The 23,718-nt window shown below is 37.7% G+C and overlaps 1 protein-coding gene and 1 long non-coding RNA gene across 2 annotated transcripts in view; one reads left to right on the forward strand and one right to left on the reverse strand.

The window, feature by feature from the left end:
• HS6ST3 (heparan sulfate 6-O-sulfotransferase 3) overlaps positions 1–23,718 on the reverse strand; it is a 271,118-nt gene that overhangs the window by 187,171 nt on the left and 60,229 nt on the right. The window lies entirely within an intron of this gene.
• LOC147654104 (uncharacterized) overlaps positions 866–23,718 on the forward strand; it is a 49,993-nt gene continuing 27,140 nt past the window's right edge. Inside the window, exon 1 of the long non-coding RNA XR_015284451.1 lies at positions 866–23,644. This is a non-coding gene — a long non-coding RNA (uncharacterized LOC147654104). The remainder of the gene's footprint in view (positions 23,645–23,718) is intronic.

The following is a 23,718-nucleotide window of genomic DNA, read 5'->3' on the forward strand; positions in this document are numbered from 1 at the left end:
CCTTCAACTTTTTGCCACTTTTACTTGCTTCCATCAGGGGTAAATATATGACCTGTAAGCATTGAATAAAGAAGGGTTTAATACAAATTTTCATCACAGTTCAATGTCAATGAAACATTTCTTGAACAGCAGTTGTTATTAACTTTCGATATTAAGAATCCTACAAGTCACTGTCCACAGCCTAAGGTTTGGATTCTATTTTCTAAAAAAATATAATGAACAACTAAGCTGTGTCACAATGCAGTAAAATAAGCCTATGTGTTATCTTTTAATCTCCAAGCTTTGTATTAATTAGTCAACACCATGATTTCAGATTGTTTTTCCTATGAGAACCTAAAAAGAGAGTATGAACCACCATTCCCAGGATTAAACCTTTCTGATTAGAAATATCATAGCTACTTTTGCAAATATGCTGCATTCAGCCTGTGTAAGAACCAAGTGATCACTGTGTACACACCACACTTCTCAGAAAACCTTTGAAAATGTTGTCCTTCAAAAATAAAAGTACTCTAGCTAGCTTCCATCCTTGGATAACCTACCCAGAGAAAATGTTTTATACATAGCAGAGAAGACCTTCCCTGTTGCAGAAGGAAAGGGAAGGGAGGATTTTTATCAGCTTGAGCCAGAGAAACTTTATCTTGTTGATAAGATTAGCATGATAAAACTCATATCCCTGAAATGATTGACCTATCATTGCATCATCATACTCTGAACCAGCAAGTCATAAGAACATGGCAGGGCTTCAGAGGCACTGACAGTACTGCAGACAAGCAAAAGTTAAATATACATGAGGTGAATCAAGCACTCATTTACAGGATCACTTGGAAACAACGATCAGTGACACAGATCTCTTGCAGTTTTGGGGCTTATTTTATTTGAACAAGTTGAATTAAATTTCACATAAAAATATATGTACTCTTTTCCTGCATTAATTTTGAAGGTTGGAAAGGATAAGAAAAATTAGCATTGGTAATCACATGCAAACAGATCTGACATAATTTTATTTGAACAAAAAATAGATTATTCAAAATAGCACAAACAGCAGGTCTGAGATGGATTAGCAGTAAGTAATCCTCCCAATACTTCCTTGTATCAGCTGATTACATTGTTTGCAAAACTGAAGGAAAGTTGTCCTCTATTTTCCTAAGAAACACTCATTGTAATTTCGTTTGCAACCATCTTATCAGACTGGGCATCTTATTGCCCCCATTAGAGCCATCATTAATATCTTACAAGAAGCTTCTTGGCACCTTTTATTCCTTCTGCTAAAGGGACCACCACCTTCAGCTACTAGAGATGGGCCTGCATTACCCAGCTGAACAAAAAATGAAACAACAAGATTCCAGCACCTATGATTACTCAATGTAATTATGTTTGGAAGATACCTACAGAGCTACAGTGCAGTTATTCTGACTTGCTTTCTTGGGGAATTTAGTCATTTCAGGATTTGGTTTGATGGAGAAGTTCAACAGTCTGCATTTGTTCACAGCTGGACAAGCTGTACTGATTGAACAAAATACTAGCAGTGATTTCTTTTATGCTAATATCAATTTTTTAATCCATGGCATAGCAACAGACTTTCAACATGGGGGTCCTGTGAGTCCCATAAAAGCTTTCAGAAAACTGTGTTGCCTTTGTAATTATTTTTGTCAAAAAACAGTGTAGTTTGTAAAGACAGGTAAGATACTAAGGTGCAACCTTTTGAGTGATTAAATGCCTCTTCACGAGTCCAATAACCAACTGCAACAATTTTCTGTAGGTTTGCTCAATCTCTTGTGGTGCAGGTGTAACAGCAGTTCTCATTCCATAAGTCTATGTTATTTATCACTGCTGTCCTTTGCTCCTAAAAGATCTGAAGAGATGAGGGATTTCTGCAATCTTATTGGTATGACCTGTGATAAACACTTCAAAATGCAGAAAGGAAATTATTTATCATTCTTGCCTTTTTTTCCCCTAAATCAACATCAAGACTCTTCTACCTCTTTCTAGTCATAAACCTGTAACATAGTACTAATTTCTCTTGATCTGAATGTTTTTTTATAATATAAACCTCACTGCTTCCCTCCATTTCCTAGCTACAGATACTTTCCTTGGTGCCCTTTCCCTTATTCTTTCTAAAGGAACTCCCAATTTTCTGTCTGTATCTTCCTCCCAGACAATTTCAAATACAGATTCCCTCAGTTCTAGGAAATTAGCCCTTTTGACATAAGCTTGTGATTGGACTTGTGCTCTATTTTCCTACACTAAATATAATCAGATCAGAATTACTGGTCCCTAGGCAACCATCAGCTTCTAATCCAGCGGTTATTTCATCTTTATCCATCAAAATGAAACCCAGAATTGACTTATCATATGTTCAATGCAAAACCTTTTTGCTTTAGCAAATTATCCTCTATTTTCTAGCAACAATAGCTTGTTTTATGTCCAACTGCACAGATCTTCCACTAAATGTCTCTTAAATTGAAGTTCGCCCATAACACCAGCATTTTATTAACTGTGAATTACAGAGGTACTTGAAGTAACTTTTCTCCAGTATCATTCGATGGCTGGTACAGATCCCGCTGGCAGCATATCGATCCACACACGTTCAACACCTCATGGTTACTTTCTCAGTAACACTCAGAAAAGTAATGAAGTCCTTAAAAAACAGTGAAACCTGACATGTTATTCTCTCTATCCTTTATACAGTGACTCTAATTCAGTTCAAATGATAGTGATGACTTTATAAAACTTCTTATCACACCTTTTGCTTCTTAAGATAGTTACCATCATTGAACCAGGAACCCAAAGATATATTCTCCATATTATTTGGAACTTCACTGTAACTTTCTTAGATACACCAAGTTGCAGTCCGTATGTATTTGCCTTCCTTACCAACTTCATATAAAAATGGTAACTGAAAACTCTCCTGGCTATTTTAATGAAGTTTACAATCAAGGTCGTTGATCTTCTTCATGCAAACTGCAGATCACCTCGTTTCTGTGGCTTTTCTGAGTACAGATACAACGTAGATTTCACAAAAATGGACTTTCAGCTTTACCTCCCCAGGAGCACTTCCCACTTAACCTCCAGAACTTTCCAGAGTAACAAGAGGGAATGCATAAAGGGTCCCAAATAATATCTTAATCTCACAGGATGATTTTGTTTTGTTTTTTGGTGGTTTTTTGGTGGTTTTTTGGGGGTTTTTTGTTTTTGTTTTTATCTAAAGCATACATTTGTCTTCCTAGGACAGTTCCTTTGGGAACTATTAAGAACGAGCTTGGTGCATACCTTAGACTTCGTTAATCATCACTGACAAAAGATCAGCAATATTCTGTTTTCCTAAATCAAATACGTCATGCTCATTTAAAAAGAAAGAGTTCAAAAACAAGTCACAATACAGATGTTCATTAAAAGGCATGGATAAATCTGATAAATTAGTCTTCCCCTATATTTAAACTGAATGTTCATAAGCAAACAAATAAATCTCTCCTTCTATACAAAACTGTGTTACATGGTTTTACTTAAAAATTAAACTTAAATACTGCCCAATATCTATTGTTTGTAATCCTAATTCTTACGAAATAGTGTTACAGATTTTCTAAAAGTTCCAAAATACAGCTGCCCCCAGTTTTAATAAGAAAATTTCTAGTTTGATTCTCAGCTTTTAACTCCTTGACTTTGGTGTTCTCTGAAAGGAAGTTGGCTATAGTCCATCTTAACTCATGTAACATTTTGTTGCTTATGTTTAATGTAATTGCAAACATGACATGCATTCATAATTAAGCCCAAAGGGTAAGCCAAAAGCCTGAGACATGCTGGAAAATGCTAAAATCGGAGTGGCTAATCTCTTCAAGAGCAAGAAGTGGAAAATACACTACTAATGAAAATAAACCAATAAAAATATCTATTATAGTGCAAACATGCTGTGACACCATTGCCCATGACATTGAAATGTATATAGCCACTTTACTAATGAAATTAAATTATACTGGTTATAACAGACATGAGCCTGCACAGCCTGCTTAATGAGTCCAAACCTAATCAGATGAACCTGTGATAGTCTGGTCCTGTCTGGACAGACCTGAAAAGCTGGAAGGCTTTCACTGCTACACAGCAATAAATCTTCAAAACCTTGCAACACCACTTCTGGTACCTGCTCCTTCCTCTTTCTTCATTCAATCTGCTGAAAATGTAGTATCTAGCATTACCCCAAGAAGCCTTTCTAAAGAAACCCCAAACACTTTGAGTAATTGTGGATGCATTACCAAGACCTTCTTTGAAACTATGTCCTTGTGTCCTTGTCATAGACAAATCTTATATAGCAGTCTTCATAGCTCTGGGTTGTGAGAAGGGGGCACTAAGATAGAGTACATGCATGACTGATTGAATGGGAATAAATGTTTGCCTGGAAATTACAGTACCCCAAAAGCAACGTGAAGAAATATCCCTAAAGATTAATGCCTAAAAGTAGCATGAGGAAATAACCAAAAAGAACAAAAATGGGATATGAGATGAAATCATTCAAAGCTGTGCAAGATTCAGAGACTCACGGAACAGTCAGGCCAAGAGACTGGTGATACCTCCTAGCATGGTGGAGCAATTTTGTCAGAGGTAAAGGGGAAGAGCCTCTAAAGACCTGGAAGAACATCAGCAAACAAGACTGACAACTGTGAAGAAGCACTGGAGCCCTTCTCCTCATCATTGGACCTGGAACAAAACTCAGTGTTGGTCCCTGACTTGAACCATGGTCAGAATAACTCCATCCAGTGGTTGAAGCCAAGCCCAAGCAGCCTCCATCAGCCAGGGATGGAAGAGCAGAGGCAAGACCCCTCTGGATAGCCCAGCGTGTGCAGCAGAGTAGGCAACTGGAATAGGTCTTAGGTAGTGCTATAATCTGTTAATGCTTTATGTAGCATTTTCTTCAGTTTTACTGCTTTGCTAGCCTCGGGTACTTTAACCAGCTAATAAAAGAAGCATTCCAATTAAGCAAGGGGTTTGTCTCTTGGCATGGCACTGCCACACGCACGCTCATCGATCGGCTGTCCCTGTGCCGCCGTGACAAAGCCCAGCGCGCGGCTCAGGGTGGGCAGGAGGTACTGCAGGTAGCCAAAGCTGCAGATCGATCCCTGCGCTCCAGTGCCACAGCTGCCCCCTGACAAACTGGGAGAGCACACAGGCAGTGTGAGGCTGCCCCTGCGGTGCACAAACACCCACACTACTAACTCAGTAGAAGGCAACTTAAATGCTTCTCAGTAATTCCCCCGCACTGCACGGAAGACCATGATATCAACCAAGTATTTATTTTACGAGGACAATGTGATGATTGCACAGATGACCATGGCCACTCTTGGAATACATGAGGCATGTTATGCCTCATTTCCTTCTTAGAGAACACAGATAACCAAGAGAAGCTGTGCTAATATGCACCAACAATCATGAATAATAAAAAAGGAGACAAAAACAAAACATCTTTTTATCCGGCTGACTGAAGGAAAAAAAATAAAAACCACCCACAATCCCATAGAAGAAAATCTTTAGATTTCTCACAGGACAATGGGTGACTAATTACCAGGAAAGCATTACCAAGCTGAGAAATACTAGGACAGTAGCAACTCCAGGAAGAAAAAAAAACAAAAGATCTTCAATATTTGGTATCCCAGAGGACACAGAACAAATTGGAATAGCTTATGGTATTATGAACTTATAAATCCACTGTAGTAAAAATATCAAAAGAAATCCTGCCCTTATGAATTATGAAAAAATTGTATTTTAGTGCAATGGTAGAAGCATAATAAGCATTATACTGGATTTTACTGATCATTCTCATCCATATCTAAAGGAAAACAAAAATGGAAGTAGATAATTTTGACAGGGGACAGATTCTGAGGCAGGATCTAATAAAAGTGCAATACGCAGAGGAAAGACTTGACAGCATCTGGTATCAGTCTATCCAGGCAATAATAGGAGAAGAGACTGTAATAAGTGCACCAAGTCCCTTTTCCCATAACATGTTTCATCTTTTCCCCACTTCTATAGCTCGAGGTCTACAAAATCTACCATTTTACAGCAAATACAAAGAACTTAAGAGCTGTTCTGAGACTGAAACTAGAAACTGGAAATCTGAAAACAAGACCAACCCTCACACAAGAGCACAATCTTTTATATTGTGAAAACAAAGAACTCCAAGAAGCACTGGAGCTAAGACAGTCTGAATTAATTAATTAATGAAATGCTGCCAAAAATGGACAAAAGAAAATAAAACTAAAACTACCAGACACAGGAAACAAGCAGCAAAAGGCTGATTACATGGGAACTGCATTAACTTAAATACTAAGTTGCCTTAAGTCCAGCATGAAAGGTGACAGAATTATGTTCTCGCCTGCTGAACCCCCCTTGTGCAAACACTAGGCTCAGAACAATCCACCAGGCAGCAGGAGTACTGACCTTTCTATTTTGATAACAAGAGTGAGAAGTCTCATCCTACACATATGATCACCAATTATTTTAACATTATAAATTTTACATGATTTTCATATATTATGGAAAATCAGACCTTGACAATGCCTCTCTTGAAAAAATGGAACACCCCAAACAAAACACATAAAAAGGTAAAAGGAACTGATGACATCTTAAAATACATAATTTCACCAGGACTACAGAAAAACATGGAAGGTACTATCAAACCTGCAGCTCACTGTCCAATCTGCAGTCTCCACTCTGTGCCTGCTTACCATAACAAAAATCAACAGACATCTCATGTTAAGAATTTTATAACAAACAAATATAAGAGGACTGCACAAATACAAGTGTAAAAGGGCAATCAGAAAGGTAAGTTTGACATCTCTGTGCATATTCTTCCCCAGCAACAATGTCAGGCAATAGCTGCAGGCTTTCACACAAGAAACATGACAGCTAGCAAAAATGGAAATATTGCAATTTCACCTAGGTACTGTTTGCCTCCCCAGCTTCTTACTAGGCAGCTGAAAGTTGTGTGAAGAACAGCAAAACTGTAAGCCCCTGTTTCTATATTTTTTTTCAAAAGCATGTGGAACAAGAATACTAAATAATTCTCAGCACAAAGGTGTTAAGTCAATTAAAAGACATTCTATCTTATGCAAATAAACATCAAAGAACTTTCATTCATATTTTAAACTAAGGATTAAGACAGCAATTATTCACCCAATCTGCTCATTTAAGAATCTATCAACTAAAGAGATTAACATGCCTTATGGTCACAGAATATGAGACAGCTTTGTGACCATACCTGCATTAGTTCCATTAATAAATGCAGTCTTAGCATGTACTAACATTTCCGAGCTATCACCTGTGAAATTTGCAGCAAACAAAGCATTTGCTTCTCCCTTGTAACATACAGTAAATACAATGAGGAAAGCCAACTCAAGGGATTTATTTTTAGCAAACTAATCGTTGTGAAAAGGTAGTTCATTTTTCTTTACAAGACTAAATAAAGTAAGTGAGAGACTATTTAAGCCACACTGTTGGAAGTGTGACTGTATGATAATGGACTTGTTACCAGTGGCAATCTACAGCACAATTACACATGTAAGCTACATAAGCAGCATTCTACATAACTCACAGTAACTACTGACTTACTTCACTTCTCATTCAGAAGTTCAAATGGCAAATATGCATCTCAAATTCAGCACAACTTCTTACTGCTTACCATAAACCAGAGGGCTCAATCTACATAAGGGTTATATGACAAATCTACTCTGCATTCCATCTTTTTCTACCTGTTCCGAAAGATAGCTATTAGAGCAACAGAGTACTAGAAAGGGCAAACAAAGGGCCAAGCACTTTGACCATAATAACCTGAAGAATTGCTGGAATCCTACGGAGAGGGGACTAAGGTACAGCAACATACCATGTTCAAAATAGCAACATATCACCTTTAAAACATTCTCCAATGAAGGCAGGTTAAAAAATAGAGTCTGACATAGCCATAGCAATTTCTGTATCAAGGAGACCTGACAAACCTTTGTATTGTTGGAAAGTGCATCTGCATGAGAACACACATTTTCTAAAAATGTCTAGGAAGCAACATTGTGCCTAATTCATGTCTACAATAAAACTACACATAAAGTCAATCCAATTTTCATGGCATTCTTTATGTCCTAAAAACTAATTCTTTATTCTGAGTTCTCCTTTTTTGATATTCTGCCATAACAGCTTTAGACAGAGCACCACAACACAGCACAAATCCTCTCAACAGGATCATGCTTCAGGCATTTTATTCGCAAAGATTATTTGCTAAAGCTGTACTCACGCCTGCATTAATTTTTTGTAGAACTAGAATATATATGTAGCATAACTACATTTCAGTAAAATACATGTCTGATCTACAGACTGGACTGCAGGTTGTCTCAGTTCTGAATAAGCCCTTACACAGCCAATGAAACCAGGGGATAATAAAGGAAGGTATTCACCCCACCACATAGCTTAGGAGGCATTCTCCATGCACCTGGACATATAGCAGAACCAGATACTGCAGACACTTGTGGAGGAGACTTGTCTTTACAGTATCTACAACGTGCGAAGGTATGCATGAGGCTCTTCCTTTTGCTCTAAACATGCAGCAAAAGCAACATGTCATTTTTCCCCTTGATCCTCTCTTAGCAGGCTGCTATCAGGACTATCACTAAGTCTTTAAAGTGTACTCAATCAACTTAAACTCATTTCCATTGTTTACTGTCCCTTGCCTTCTTGTTTCTGTGCACATTTTCTGTAGAGGTGAGTTCAAGAGTGACACATTCAAGCTTTCAGACTAGGATATAAATCTCAAAATCTTTTGGCAAAACAGTGACTAAAGAAACTTATTCAAGTGGAACACTCCTCAGTATACCAACACCCTTCCAGGGCAGCTAGAACTCATTTCCATCACAAATGGCTAAGATTATGAGAAAGGACTGCTTTGTACTTATCAGGAATGACAAGGGTTTTTTTAATAAAGTCATTGATATGCCCTGACCTCCTGTGAAGAACAATCCCAGAGGTAACTCCAGATTGGCTGGCTCGGCACAGTCTTGGACAAAGCTGCTATCTCACTGAATACCTGCTGAAAGGACACTGCTAAAATTTTGGCTTTTTAGTTATTTCACATTTACAGAAAGGCCACCTGAAAGGCTTGATCCTGGGCAAGTAGGACTGCCTCCCACACACAGCATGTGTGACAAGCATGTCGAACCCCCTGGTTCCACAGGAGGAGGCTTGGAGAAAAGCAGAGACAGATAAATTTTATGACTCCATGTTGTGGTTTTTTATGATACCAGTATCATAAAGTCACCCCAGGACACTCCAAAAAACCCCAAGAGTCATCCACAGCATCAGGAAGGGGCTCAAGACAGACACAGAGAGAATTTACTCCTCGTGAGATAGGGTCAGAGGACAAGTGAAAAGAGACAGAAATCTCTCAGTCTTTTTGCAAAGGTCATAACCACCAGAAAGACCCCTTTCCCAATTTTGATCCACGAGAAAATCTCCCAAGACAATCAGCTAAAATGTTTGGCAAGCCCATGAGATGTACCAAAATCAAGTTTATTCAATGTGGATTATTGCCCTTCTAGAAGTCAAATCCCTGGAGAGAAAAGAAGGAATCTTGTAGCACTACGTCAGTTGATGTAAAATTGAACCCATGGAAAACTGCAATCGAGCTTCAGAGTGCTCTGAGCTTTAATGCAGTCAATATTCTTGAAGGATGAGTTCCTCAGGAGAAAAGCTGTCACCACTTAGTCCGGAACAGTGGGAATAGAATGTCCCTCAAAAGACTTAACAGTCCTTTTATCTGCAAGGAAGATAATGCTGACCTTGGAAAAAGGCAAGGTCCGGTATTAAAGCACTTCTTCTATTTCCTGAAAGTGATCTAAAGGCAAAGCCTAGAACTGGGTGTCAGATGTGGGTTTGCCTCTCTTCTAGAGCTGGAAGTCAGGTCCTAAGAATCATAAAATGAGCCCTTACAGCTAGTAAAGTAACTTGTGACACAGATTTTGGAGTGACAGTAGCCACAGCTATGACAAGCTTCATAATTTACAGAAGAATAATTAAATTTGTACATTCATTCAAAAGACAGGAGAAGTATCTATAACATTTTCAGGAAGGCATTTGAAACTGTCTTAGATAAACCCGTCCTTTGCCAAAACAGAGGTACAGGACTAATGCTTCCAGCTACTGAGTCTCAGACTGATGGTAATCCAACACAGGACTTATAATTCAAAGCTCCAAGTGCTTTGTGCAACCTGCAGGTAGTCTGGTCTCATCTCCCTCCTTATCCCTTTCAAACAGCAGTATTGAGATAGATACGTAGCTAGAGATAGGTAAGACAGGTGAGATAGGTAAGGTAGGTAGGTAGGTAAGGTAGGTAAGGTAGGTAGGTAGATAGGTAGATAGACAGACAGACAGACAGATAGATAGATAGATATTCTATGTCTTTCTGTTTTGCTCAGAATTATTTCGTTTAGTCCACCAGTGAGTCCCCTTCAGCCCATGCTTTCATTCATGAAACCATCTACACATACTGTTCAACTTAGGAGGGGCTTCAGTTCTTTACAGGATTTTATCAAAAAGCACACTTCATAATGGGCCAAACCTGGACACACAGTGGTCTCTCCCAGGGGTATTTTCTACTACCCCACCAGCAATCATAACCTCCGTAAGAACACTGACAAATGTTCTGAACAAATGTTTGGTCCTGTTACCAGGGCAGCTGGATCCCAATATGAACAAACTTCAGTAAAAATGGGCAGAGGCCTCATACAACAGAACCATCTTTTGCACAATCTCTCCTTCATATCTCTGGCAAATTTACAAACCAAATACAGGCAAACCCTCAGTAGGTCTGTGTTGCCCTATTTCCATCAACATCAATGAAGCTCTGAAAATTTAAGGCAGCAGAGGATCTTGCATCAGAAAACTACATGTCATCCTTCTCAAAATCTTAAACTGCAATCCAGATGAAACAAATCATCTTTGCATACCCCAAATGCTAAATAACTGTTTTCCCTTGCTCTTCCCTGTACTCTAAAAGACAATGGAAATCACACATTGCAGATGTTTAGGCAGGAAGACAGACTCTCAAGGGTTCGGTTTTGATGCTCACTCCAAGCTTCAAATGCTTAACTAAACCTGTCAAAATCCCTTGCTGTCTCATAATCTAAGCACTGAACACCTGGACACATACAAATTTCCACATCTTCCTGCGTCATTTATCAAAGAGTAAGATGATGAAAGAAAACATTCAAAGGTTTTAACTCTATTTGGATAAAACAGACATGAACAGTTTGGACTCTCGGACAAAGTTTCTTTGAACATTAAGAACTACATCTGGCAAGGAATTTGAGAGTTAATTTCACATTAAAGCCTAAGAGTCTGCGCTTTGTGCGGAGCACAGAAGGAAAAAAACCTTAACTTTTCCTACTGAAAAACAAAAGCTGATCTGTACTTTAGCAAAGAAGGCATAAATTTATGGGGCTGAATTATCAACCACCCACTTTTACAGGGTATTGGAGAACACAGAATCAAAATGGAGGACTCTGTGGATGCTGTTCCTCTGAAAAGGCAATAGAGACTCATAGGGCCAGCAGGGGGATCAAAGCACCAAAACTATCAATGAAAACAAATCCCAAGTGTTGGAAAAAAAGCCCACCTTCTCTATACTTTGACACACGTTTTAGCACAGCAAGTTATGAAAACAGGATGCTCAGAACAGATACATCAGTTGAGTCCATCAGTACCATATTTTTTTGTTCTCATATTCAACACTGAGGCTGGCTCTCTCTTCACTTTGAAGACCGTGGGCAGCCAGTGCGACCTGGACACTTCAATTTGTCCTTGAGTGTGACTGTGACCTTCTTGGTCAAGTGTTTGCAATCTGAGTTTTGTTTGGAATTTTCTTGCTTTTCGTTTTTCCCTTGCTCCTTTGTTCCTTGTTTTCTTTAAAAGTTCTACCAGAACCTTTCTCGTTCCCACCAAGACATTTATCTCAGACTGCTCAGTAAAAGACAGTCAGCTAAAAAGAAAGAATGGATGAGCAGTACAAATACTCATTTCATTTAAAATGTATACTTTAAAACTTTGAGCAAAAATATTCTTCCTTTATATATCGAGCATGACTAAGTATGATTCAGCTCTAGGATGAGATACCTAAACATTGCTGACTTTCTTTTCTAGTCAGCAGAGATTTCATTGCTGCATTCAGAGAACCCTAAAGGAGCAATGTGGCTCTCCTGTGACAGATACCTAAGACTGGTCAGCTAATTCACTCTTTAGGCTCTGTCGCTGTAGTGATTTTATCTCCTTGGATGGCATGCTCGAGGATAGATAAATAAATTACTGGAGAAATAACTAAATCACAGGTATTTTCATGCAGTCCCTCAACTTGGTATGGACAGTCAGGCTCTAATAATCAAAACAGTACATCTGATTCTTTGGTGAAACACCACCTCAGAAGAATTCAAGCGTGTTCGTGCCACTGGAAATGCCAGCTGAGGGTTCTAGATCAGATCAGGCTCTGCTGGTTCCAGCTCTAGAAAGACAATCTTTTAAGAGCAGTAGTCATAGAAATTGAGCCAGCAAAATGACATTCACAAAAATTAAGGCAGTCCCTCAGTCCCAGCCCCCAAAAGCAGGAACCATTTCAGCTTTCCTACTTTTCTATCTCTCAACTCCAGGACTTTTTTTTTTCTAAGCAAACACCATTTGTCCCTTTCCCCCTGCCAGAACATTGGCAGCAGAATGTCTCAGTTTTACACTACAGATTTTTACTTTATACAGCAGATTTCTTATTTTAGAGGAACACACCCAAAAGCAGACTTGTTACTCAGATTTTGGGTTGTAACAGATATCTCATGTTTTACACAGCACTAGATATTAGTATATTGACAGATATAATGATGGGAGAGTTTTCAATAGTCTGCTCCCTTTTTTCAGTCATAACACCTTGTTTAATAGCATTCCCTCTTTTAAAGTCCTTTTTTTCACAGGATAATATTGGTTCTTAGTAAATTTGAAACCAATTAACCAGCCTGCTGGGCTTTTTGCTGCTACCAAACAGCTGATGAACACAAATACACGCCAGTGTTGCTGTTTGGAAATAAAAATTGTTCATGCTGACTACTCTGCTGTTGTGAGATATTTACAGCAATACAAGCATACTTTATACAGTGTTTGCATATTATGGAACTCAACCCGCTTTGTACACAGTAAATACTACTATAAATTTAAAAATAAATTCAGATTATTTCTTTTTATGGACATACTGGATCTCAACTCAGTAATATAACACATATTGTTTTTAGTCTTAAATGGTAAAAAACATTAGAAATAACTCTTGGAAGTGGTTTCTAAGCACAACTTTCACATTCTGAAAAGTCCACACCGTATTTTTCACTTCAAAAGGACTTGGTGATCCTCTTGTCCTCCACTCATTTCATTCTCATTCAAGTGTAATGAAGCAACATGAAACCATTTTGCTCAAAACCTCTCTATTCTCCAATCTTTTTTTTGCACTGCTGTTGCAGGAAGGACAGAGGCCACAGTAAGGAGCAAATAAATAGGCACACACAAATAACTAGAAAGGGCACAGAGTAGAAAATAAAACTCAGTAGTTCTTTTTTTTCATCATTCTCACAAAAACAAAATAGCTTCATCCCTAAAGCCTGGAATATATTTAGGCCTTAGGAAATGCTCTAGAGGTCAACTCCATGCCCCTTAACACTACAACTGCAGAGATAAACTTGACTTTCAGCAGCAATAAGGCAGCTACTAAAAATACTCAAAGAATTTGTGTATTTTAATAATTATACTTTCTGCTCTGCTATGCAGAGGACTAGCAAAAAAAGGCAAACTATTGACCTGTATCTTGTTTCATTCCCAAAGTTCAAAAATCTTATTGTTTACACACTCTACTGCCATAAGATTTGAAGAGCAAAGAAACAGTCACTGTGGCAAATTTTAAGATCTAACATTGCTGATTTCTGGATCCATCACGTATTCTAATTTTTACAAATTGCTCAGCTGCAGAGATCTACCACAGCTGAAATAATAAGAGTCTATAATAACAACATTTCATCAGGATAAAACTGGAGGAGACACTCATTCCTAACCCAATACAAAATAAACTAAATTAACTGACTTTTTGTCTTCAAAACACTATGATCTGTGGTTGCATTAGTTGTGTGAGATAAAACAGTGGAGACCAAGCACATAAGAGCATGAAGCAGCATTTAAAGTTTGAAATAGTTTTGGATATGAAGATTCAGAATGTTCAGTTAAAAGCTCTACTTGACCATCTCTGATTCTGTAGATCCATTTGTCCCTCCCATATACTACAGTAACTGCTCTGTCAATATCAAACTGAATGAGACAGAGAAATTACAAATTAAAGTCAACTTCTAGACTGGAAGTGGATGAGGAGAGTTGTCTGGAATTTTTGTTTTCAGTAGCAAAAGCAATGATTTTCTCTCTAAAACATTAGATCACTTTGTATCTACTTCTCAAAGTTCTTCAATTTTATGCATGATCACTCCTGTGTCTGAGCACTACAGTTTCTCAGAATCCAGTTTGTGATTCTGAGTTTTATCACTGTAAAAGGCCAGTTCCTGGTTGCACTCACTTCTCACAACACTATGAATTTTACTTTCATATCATGCTTCTGTATCCCATTTCAGGAGCAGAGTGAAGACCAGCAACTTTTACTCAAAGCTTCCCAAATCCCAGTGTCCAAGACAGTACTCTGAGATGTTGAGAAGGTCAGCTGAAGCAACAGCCAGCAGCTTAGCTTTCCTGAAAAGTTTCCAGGGGAAAAAAAATAACTAGGAAAGCACAAATAAAAAGGCCCCTCTCACATCTGACAGGAATATCTCTCCATAAATAGGAATAATGTGCTCATACAAGTATAAGCTTAAGTGGGTCACAGGCTGACATCAGCTGACATTTTGCCCAACCAGGCATGTCTCTGCCTAAAGTATCTTACTGAAGAAGTATTTTGGGTACAAAATACTAGTTTGAACAAAAAAGCATTATTACAGTTGATTCAGATTTGAATGGTAAAGCAAGAGGGTTCTGCAGAGGTGGACAGATGGACAATAAAGAAATTGAAATGTCCCTTGCACAAGTAATTTGATCACTACTGGTTTTTTTAATTTTTTTTTTTTGTGATTACTACTTTACCTACTGATTTTTAGAAGACTATACACCAGCAACATCAACTAAAATTAAATCCAGAAACTTACATACAGTTTGAAATATTGTTCATCCCAAACTCAAAGCATATTATTGGAGGGGAGAAAAATGGACAAATTGAATTTTAAAATGGTGGTGACGTAAAATGACACAAGAGATGTACCAGTAGCTCTTGTTTATATCAGAAAACACTGAAGAAGAATGACGAGTAAATAGCCCTACTGGCCCCACTAGATCTAAGTGGGAAAGGAAAACTATTTCTCACTGAATACTGTAAAGATCCATTACTTCATTTGCAAGGACCATCTTGAGAAAATACAGATATATTAATCTTTTAGACAGGAACTGGTAACATACAGGGTGGGAAAAAAGTAGAAGAGGAAGGTTTTGCTTTCATTTCTTTTCTAAGCAAGATTTTAACCATGTTTTCAGAAGAAGATGATAAAAAGAACATACCAACAGAAAGGCAACACTGAAAGCAGTATTGAGGACTTATTTACCTGTGAGGTATAAAGCTATTGATAAAAACTTCCAGTGCTGACTCCCAGCTGGGTGTGCCAAACCGTAATGTAGCTGTTCCTAGTGTGATAATTGCGACTGCTAATGCACTCAGATCCCAAGGCTCAAGCATATAATAAAGATATGACTTAAAGCATGCCATGAAAGACAACGAGAGCTGAATTCATTCCACTCTAACTCAGGAACAAGTCTTACTAATGAGGTGTGCTACTCTCACATTGCAGGAGTGTGTGGCTGGACAGGTCTGATGCTATTCAGTTTGTAGTCCTGTCACAGTGTAAACTGAAGGTAATTTCAGCAGAAAATACAAACCTATCTCCTACTGTTTGCATCCAAATCTCTCTTCACTCAACAAGAAGCAACTCCCCACCATGACCTTACTATTTACACCTGGAGGCACAGCATTTCCAGCTGAGAGCCACCAAATGAACTGATAGTTTTCCTAGATACAAACAAGTATAAAATGTTCCAAGGTTCACTGTGGTGATGGTATTTCAATTGCACCACGTGCATCACTTCGATACACTAGGTGACCCTGAGCAAGAACAGAAGATGGGGAAGGGAGAACAGACATGTTGGCTTAGGATGGCAAAAAGGAATTATCAAAGTAATTTTTGCATGAGATGAAGTTGAATTAATGTTTAAACCAATTAATTATGCCCCCCACCTCTGCAAGTTGTAGTGCAACTCATAACAACTCACACTGTCTTAGGCTTCTACATATTAAATGTTTAAAAGGTAAATCAAAAAGCATTCACTGCAGATGAACCATTCACTCCCCTTCTCCCAAGAACAGCTATCTGAACCCCCTAAGCAATCTATATTCAGAACAATTCCCTGGAAAAAAGGATTAATGGGAACACTGAATGTGAGGCTCTCAAAGAAGCGTGGCAAATGCGATTTCTGATCAACTGTGTAAGTCTACACATGTATCACTCTCCACAGTACTTCACCATATTAACACATTACTTTTCATGTGCTTTTAACATCTTAACATGGGCAGTGTATCAGCTTCTGCACAATACCTGTCCTATAAACAAATAAGAACTCCATAAACTCTGTTGCCTAAAACTCACTGAACTCATTTAGGCCGGGAAGCTTTTCCAAAAAGAAAAATGCGAATATTCCAGTTATTAAACAGATAAATGCAAATGATCAAGAAACCTGTGAGTTTCGTGTGAACAGATGACCTCCTCTGAGCTCCTTCTCTGACATTGGTTCAGCATCTCCTACAACCTACCAAGAGGTCAAGAAAAGACCACCAGCTTGAGGCATTCACCAACAGCAACTCTGCCTCTCACGCTACATCAAAGAAAATAAAATGTGTCATGACATTAAAAGCCTTTGTAGAAGAACCCTTTATCAAATCACCAGGTTCCACCTCCTAGTGTTTCTCCTACATAGTGGAAAGACAAGGAACATACCCTGATGAAAAGGGTTTTGCACTTGACAAAAAAATGAGTGTTCTGAAAGTACACTAAATCCCTTAGACAATAATTAAGCACCAAATGAACCATTTAAAAATCCACCACTACCATTAGAACAAATTAAATTAAGCCAAGAATAACACATTAAGTTTGTTGAACCCAAAAGCAGGTAACTTCACATAGTTCCTGTTTAGCTATGTGCAAACTATTTTTCAAAATATCTGTCCATAAAGATGGGAAAACAAAACATGCAATTAAGTAAATTAAATAACTGGGTAACTTACAGTAAAAGCATAATGATGAACTAGCTCTTAATATTTTTCCCCTATGATAGTTATGATACTCCATTTCCAAGGCTTCTGATGATAAAAATTAATAGTTTTCACATTCCAACATATCCTAATACCCAATTTACAAAGCTGGGCCCCTTTTGATGAGCATTTGTATCTTACTTGCTGATTCCTGTGGGGGAGAAGTGAGTAAGGAGGAAACTCCCACTGTATTCTTTAAGTACCCAGAAAGTCTATTTCACTGAAAACTATTTTGTTCACACGTGTTGAAATTTTTGGCATTCCTTTGACCTTTATGTCAATGAAAACAGCAGGATCTAGGCAGCTGAAAGACTTCAGTACAGTGGGTTACCTTCTCTGCATTATTCAAACCAGGAATGACCAAGCACAGGGCCTTTATACAGGGCTGTAGGTTAAATGCAGATGTTTGAGTCATTCACAGAAATAATCCAAATTTCAATACTTTTAAATGGGAAAAAACAAACCCAAACATTTTCAGACTCACATGCATGTTCTACCACATATAAGTGAAAATAACTTGGTTTTAACTTTCTGTAAAGAAGGAAACTCTTTTCTTGGGGAATTTATATCTGTTACCCATTAGTGACCATGGCAGTGATACATAGGTAGTGTTTGTTTGCAGGAATATTTACAGAATCAACACTTTTCACTCCCAACACTGGAATGTTTTTTCTGTTTACTACACAAGCAATAATTCATAGAGCAAGCTAAGTAGGGCAACCCTTCAAATGGTCATCATGCAAAGAGGTAGGAATCAAATAGCTCACATTTTTATATACTGGTAAGTGTAAATAAATATTATGCATTTAGCTTTAAAGAGTTTAAAGGTAAGTTCAAAATCATAAAAAAGATGCCAGTAATAAAGAAAAAATATCCCAGTGTTTCCCACATTCCAAATGTTTTGAAACAAGTAGGCTTGTTCCTCATTTCACAAAAATATAAAACTGAAGTACCTTTGTACAAAATTCCCCCTAAACCAGCCTCCCATGAGATGATTATTGATTATTCAGGAATATAGCAAGGCTGCAAAGTTTTTAAATTAAAAAATGCTTGACAACAGACCAACTTTCAGTACAACTACTATTTATCTTACTCAACAACCAGCTACAGACACTGGCACTTATAATTGCCCTCCAGAATCTGTATGAAATTGTTTTCATATGCAATTTCAGTGTGAACTGATTAAACAGCAACTAAAAAGCAAGGAAAAATACAAAGGCTGAAGACTTCAGTATTGAGCCTGAGCAACAGTTTACGCTATTGATGATACCTAAGAGTGGCCTCTGATGTGCCTTGTCTGCACAGGTGTAATGTGAAAAACAGAGCGTACTATAACTGCTCCAGAAGCTGCAAACTCCACCACAAACTGACCAACATGACCTTGCAAGTAACATTTAAATTTCAAAGGCAGTGCAAGATAATCTTTTCAAGGAATTTAGACATGTCATTTCACTGCCAGTTGACACAGCCTTCACATTTAACATTAATTACACTTCTATTTATGCTATTTAGAAACCTAATTATCCAACCCACTCATTCTAACCAAATCTGAAAGCTACCTAAAATTTAATTTGACTAGTATATCAAAACTTCACCTTATTTTCAATTCAGTGCTTAAACCATAATTCTATTATACATTTATTTAGATTGTATCTGGAAAGGAAACATTTCAATAGGGAAAAGGATATTGCAAACATCTTCTGAAATTTCTACTTAATTCTTCAGTATTTACAGTAGAGAGAATAATGCAAATAAACAGATGGAAATTGCTATTAAATTAAATTAACAACCTCTTTAATAATACCTAAGAGCTCTGGTGAGGCTGGTTCCACTTCTGACTGCCCCATCAGAGCCACAAACTCCTCAGGCATGAACCTAAAACTTACAGTTTTTCATAGTTTTATAAAACTTGTGTTAAATCCTGTTACAAATTGACAATTAACAGCTCTTCATTATAATGCTGGTTTTTTACAAAGACAAAGAAATGCCAGAAGCAAGTGTAACTCCTATTCTGGTTGGCTCATATAATGCCTATACTTAGCAGGAACAAATTAGAATCTCCTAATGAACATCTCTACTCTGCTGTAAATTCTTCATACATTTTTTTGTTGTTCAATTGGTGGGGTTTGGGGTTTTTTTCGTGGGATGGGTTTTGTTTTAGTGGGGTGGGTGTGTTTTGGTTTGTTGCTTTTTTAATAAACAAGCCATTATTACAAACTACTTCATCAAACTGGACTTTAAGGCTTTTTCCCAACATTCAGGAGACACTACTCCTCCCACCATCCTAAAAGATACTCGTGCACAGGTTTGTTGGGAGGGCAAGGTAAACCATTAGAGATATTCAGAAAGCACATTCATTAGCAATGTACACCATATATCACTCTCTTTGCTGACAGCTAGCACGCATTACAAAGCTCCCAGTTATTACCAGGAACTGACATATACTCCACCACTTCAGTCTTAGCCAAAAATACTGGTTGACAAGACTTGAAAGACATAGAGCATGCCTAAAGTATCCAATAATGAATAATTTAAATCCTTTGCAGAGACAGGACATAAATCAATCATTTTTTTCATTGAAAATGAAGTTGGCAATCCATCCACTGAATGGCAAAACTTCCTCCTTAGAAGCAATTAGACCTTTTGTCTGCAAGGTCAAGTATATTGAGAAAGATCTACTGGACCACAGGTACTGATGTCAAAGTGGTAAAATTGAAACAAGTGTCCTGTGGCTTATTTCTCTTTCTCCCTTCATGAGAAAGAGTTTCTATTGCCAAAGATTCTTTTTTAATCTTGTCCCCACTCCTAAGTTCACTACATCTTTGTCAAGGCTACAAAACCTGGAGCACAAGCTTAAAATTAAGAACAGCATCTTGACTTCTAGCTTTGGGCTTTGGGTTTTGTAGCAACACTGAAATGCTTATATTATAGTTAGCTGGTCTGCATTTTAAAGATGCTGAATGATAGAGTACAAAGAAACAAAGTGCTTATAGTATTCACAATATGTACTGCCCTACAGTTACTGTCAAACCTACACCTGGCAGCAGAACAAAAATACACAAGATATGACTGTGCCATATAGCTACAGCTCATGGCAAACCCTATCTTGCTTTGATACAGGTGAAAAAAATGCCTACTTTATGAATGCACATATGGAGGAGTGAGACCACCATTAATGTATCTGCTGCAGTTTTTGGCAAACATCTGCCATGATTATGCCACAAATGCCAGCACACAGCATATTAACACGTGTGTCCAAGCCAAAAAAATAGCAGTCCTGATGGGTTCACATACTTTCTTATTTGTCATCCAAAGGTGACAGCTCATAGCCTGGCAGAGGCCATGGGTGGTCAAGAAGAAGCAACAAAGTGTCAAGTTTCCTTTGCTGGGCAGAGGAATTTGAAGATTTGATGAAAAAAGGGTGATGTCATGAGAGGAAGAAAAAACACTCACCCAGGATTCAATCCTTTCTCTACAAAGTCAGAAATAGAACAGCAATAGGAATTTCTCCCACAAAGCAATAGAAATTCAGATCACCCTCAGGCCACAGGGCACTGGCCTTAAAAGCAGGTCCTGTGCTGTTTTCATATCCCATTTTGAAACTACCAGCTGACTGTGCAGCTGTTCCAAAAGTTATTACAAGAGAATGACTCTGGTACTGATGTCGCCTACACATGAAAATTACTGTTGAAATAAGAAGAGGTGGAAAACGGAGAAAAGATAACAGATGTTGTTCACAACATACAGGAGACCTACAAAAATGCAATACCGTTCAGAAAATCCATATTAAGGCTCAAACTAAAAAGTTATGATCTCTCACTTTAAAAAGTGAAGGCAGTTGTTAGATGCAGAAAAGAGAGTAAGCAACCAGAAGTGCATCAGAACAGAATTAACAGAGTTGAGGGGTTTATTACTAAGAAGGAAGCCTGAGCAGTGAGACAGAGTACTCCAAAGTACTTGCAGCATGGATTTGGGGTGCCTGGGAAGCCAGAACTCTGCCAAATTGTTTTTTACTGGTAGGTTGTGATCAAAAGGTTCATTCCAAAGCTGCCTGCCTGCAGTGTCTATCTGTAAGACCAGTGCTTCCCAGTTGTGGGAATATCTGCAGCAACGAGGAAGAATTTGGGACTGAACAGCAAAATGAGCTGACATCTGAACATAAGAAGTCGCCTTCCCTTTTTTGTAAGGAAGGATACAGAAAAGCCTCCAAAATTAATACTTCCAAGAAGCTTACAGGCATTGGGATTGCAATAATTTCACTAATTCCAAAACGCAAAGCTGCTTTCTTTTAAAGCCAAAATGAAATTAGAAGACAATATTCCAACAAAATTAGAAGTATTACTTGGTTAGTACAAGAACAGGGCATTCTCACTTGCCAAGCAAGAGGTTAAGTGTACAGCTGTGAGCATAATGAACTTATTCAAGCACCAAGGGAAGAAGACAGAGGCTGAGGAGACAAATGTTGCCAGACAGCTCTAAGGGGAAGAGAGACTTCAGACTGGGACTCTTTCCCACAAATCCCACAGTTGGATAACTCTAATTTTATTCAGGAGCTATTAAGAAGAAATTGCTACAGACCAACAAAAAGCAGCTGTTCTAAAATGTCTAAAGTATTCAAAAACTGCTTTCCTTTCCCCCCTTCCTCCCAGCATAATTTATTTTATTTCTATTATGTACACAGTAGATAAAAATAGTGATAAGCTTATTGAAATTACAGTAGTAGTTCAGGAGTTAAGATTAAAAAAAGAATGAACTGCAGTAATGGTAATGTAAAGAGAATTTTTTCTCCTCTTTTCACTGATCATCATATAAAGCTTTATTTAAATGTTATCAGCTTCAGCACTGGTTATCACTTTCACAATTCTTTAACATGAAATTAGTCCCCCTTTCTCAACAACTGGTGGAAGGTTATGCCAATCCAAATGAAGCAATTTTGTCAGAAATCAAGTCAAACCATTTACGTTTTTCATTCACTGTAACAGTCTTTAAGTGTGATTAATCAAATCAGCCTTCCCTTTTCAGCCAGAGCTGTAATTGCTAAATGCAAATTAAAGCATATTATATATGACATATGATACTTAATCTGAAGACAAATTTTTATTAAGGTTTAAATCAAACTTTGTTAAATGAGTTAAAGATATCCACCAAATATAGCTAACATTACATACATGCCCTATGGGAAAATAAAAAAATTACAAAATATTACAAAAATTCTTCAAACCCCATAGGTAATCCAATTGCTCTGACCAAAAAACCCCACAAAGAGTAACAGTAATATGCTTGTTAGAATATATAGAATATCTTCACAGATTCTATCATGCAGTTTAAAAAGGGATAGCAGATAACTCTAGAATCCTAAACAATTCTTTTTCAGCACTAATGTACAAAAATCCTTCACAATGATAAATAAAAACTAGTAATTCTGTGAATAACTCCTGACTGGAGTAAACTGATAAGACTTCAGTTATTTTAATAATTGTTGACAACTACTGAAAAGCCCATTGCTATTACTGTCCCCTAACCAAACAGGGGCAAGAAAATTACACCAGTAAGGGATCTAAAGAATGAGAGTTGATATCCTTATTCATTACCCTGATTCTTAATTTTGCATCTACAGATAACCATATTGATGCTTTCTGATGTGGTTAAATAGTTCTCTTCACCCTACTATATGTGAACTGTGAACCTATTTTATTAACAATATATGGAACAGAACAATATTGCCTCAGAAAGGCAAACGGGAAAAAGCAGGTTGCAGAACCTCCGAAAAATCTTTACAATTTAACAAGAAAAACAAAAATCCCATCCAAAACATGACAGTATCGCTTTTGGAGGGTTTGCTACCTACAGAAACATGACGTGGGATATGGCTTTAGTTCAAAAAGAAAAAAAAAAAAAAAAAAAAAAGACATTTGGGGGTATAGTATAGTAATGGAATCTATCTTCAGTGCAAAGCATTTGCTTCACCCCAATACAATTTACTGTCTACATCACAGAACAGCTAACATAATCTGTATTAATCACAACACACTATTTTTTTATATATATATAAAAAAATAGTAGGCATCTATTCATCTATTCAGTGTCCTGTGCCTTAAGTAGACAACCAGTGCTCTTAAAAATAAAAACTTACCTGAAATAACTAGATGGTTGCATATTACAGGAAAAAGCGTGTTGTATCAGACAACAGCACAGAATGTAAGCACACTTGTCACACAGCCTGTGACAGCCCCACTGGACAGTACAGTCTGACACCTATACACCCTGTACAGGATCCAGCAGGT

Source organism: Cyanistes caeruleus, chromosome 3, assembly GCF_971803275.1.
Source record: "Cyanistes caeruleus chromosome 3, bCyaCae1.hap1.1, whole genome shotgun sequence".
NCBI lineage: Eukaryota > Metazoa > Chordata > Aves > Passeriformes > Paridae > Cyanistes > Cyanistes caeruleus.